The sequence below is a fragment of the Gossypium arboreum genome, chromosome 9, assembly GCF_025698485.1.
Source record: "Gossypium arboreum isolate Shixiya-1 chromosome 9, ASM2569848v2, whole genome shotgun sequence".
NCBI classification, from domain to species: domain Eukaryota; kingdom Viridiplantae; phylum Streptophyta; class Magnoliopsida; order Malvales; family Malvaceae; genus Gossypium; species Gossypium arboreum.
The window spans coordinates 28,176,056-28,178,146 of NC_069078.1; the positions used below are offsets into that span (position 1 = coordinate 28,176,056).

At 38.3% G+C, this 2,091-nt stretch overlaps 1 non-coding gene across 1 annotated transcript; it reads right to left on the reverse strand.

Annotated features, from left to right (window-relative positions):
- Positions 1-1,277: 1,277 nt before the first annotated feature.
- Positions 1,278-1,383, reverse strand: LOC128281277 (small nucleolar RNA R71). The gene has a single exon (XR_008271490.1). It is a non-coding gene; the product is annotated as a small nucleolar RNA R71 (small nucleolar RNA).
- Between the last annotated feature and the right edge of the window lie 708 nt (positions 1,384-2,091).

The window sequence follows — 2,091 nt, forward strand, 5'->3', positions numbered from 1 at the left end:
TTCTCCCCCTTAGGGACTTTTGTCCTCAGAAGTCTTACCAATAAACAGGTTCGGATATTGACTTCTCATGGTTTCTTCGGGCTCTTATGTAGCATCTTCCACTCCGTGTCGTTGCTATAAAACTTTCACTAAGGCTATATTTTTATTCCTCAACTGTTTGACTTCTCTAGCTACGATCTTGACTGGTTCTTCCCCATAAGTCATGTCTGATCTAATTTCAACTTCCGTAGGTGAAATGACATGGAAGGGGTCTGATCGATATCGTCGCAACATGGATACATGGAATACATCATGAATCCTTTCCAATTCGGGTGGCAATGCTAAACGGTAGGCCAACGGTCCAACCTTCTCAGTAATATCGTAAGGTCTAATGAACCTTGGACTCAGTTAGCCTTTTCGACCAAATCTCAAGATCTTTTTCCATGGAGATACCTTCAAGAACACTTTGTCTCCAACTTGAAATTCAATCTCTTTTCTTTTCAAATTAGCATATGACTTTTGCCTATCCGATGCCGCTTTCAAACAATCACGTATCACTTTAACCTTTTCTTCAGTTTCCTTGATCAAATCAACTCCATGAATCTAGTGCTCTTTCAGTTCTGTGTCTAGTACAATGGTGTCCAGCACTTTTGGCCATACAATGCCTCATATGGTGCCATTTTCAGAATCATCTGGAAACTGTTGTTGTAGGCGAATTCTACCAAAGGTAAGTATTTTTCCCAACTACCCTAAAATTCAAGGACGCAACATCGTAACATGTCCTTAAGAATTTGAATCGTCTACTCAAACTGACCATCAGTCTGCGAGTGAAAAGCTGTGCTAAAACTCACCACCATTCGACGGAGCTAATGATAACAACCTAGAAGACCCACCACCATCGCCACAACTACCAGCAAACAATCTCATGGTGCGTAACAAAAGGACTCTGAGGGAATATGTGCTACCGAATCTGGATATGGTTCAAGGGAATATAATGAGGCCAACCATCATGGGCAATAACTTCAAGATCAAGCCAACTATGATCCAAAACAATTTGCAGTTTTGAAGAATAGTGACAGAAGATCTGAGTCAGAATTTAAAATGATTCCTCTAACTTTGTGATACTTTCAAATATAGTGGGGACACCGATGACTCTATTTGTCTTTGGTTGTTCCCCTTTTCATGAATTGATAATGCCTTTTTTTGGTTAGATTCTTAGGCACCAGGATCCATAACTACATATGACAAACTTGCAGGAAAGTTCCTATAAAAGTTCTTCCTTATTAGTAAGACGATCCAAATAGGAAGGGAAATTTTTATCTTTAAACAATTAGAAGGAGAAAGTTTTCACAAGGTATGAGAGCATTTTATAATGTTGATTCAGAAATGCCCACACCACTAATTGCCTGAGCGGTTACAACTATAAATTTTCTACAATGGGTTGCATATACACGTAAGGTCAAGATTAGATGGAGCCGTAGGAGGTATCCTAATGAACTAGACGTATGAGGGTGTGTATGAATTAATAGAAAATATGGAAATAAACACATTTCAGTGGAAAACTGAGTGACACACATATGGCCAAAGACCATCTATGGTAAATGTTGTCCAAAAGGACGAAAAATATAACTAACTAGTGGACAAACTTAAACACATAGAGTCCAAAAATAGTGCATTATTTATATATGAGGGAGACAAACCACTTTTCCATTATATCAACAATCCAACAGAGAACGCAAATTACATTGAGAATAGGGGTGAAACCCTTATTCAAATACTTATAATCTCAAATAGAAAGATCACCCGAACTTGAGATGGGAAGGAAATCATGAGGAGGAAATATTTCTAATCAACTTAAAAACACTAACTATCAACCTTCTTATTTACAGAAACCTCTGGAAAAGGGCCAACCCGAATGACAGTACTGTATATGGTTAACATTTGGATAAAATTGAGGGGGAAATACAGTCAATGAGGACAGATGTGAAACAGGTGCAGTCTGAGTGCACCAATTCAGCAAAAACATTGACTAAGCTCGAAGGTCAGATGAGCCAATTAATGAGCATAATAGGAGATATTAAGAGACAAATTGGCATTGGTATCACTAGTAAC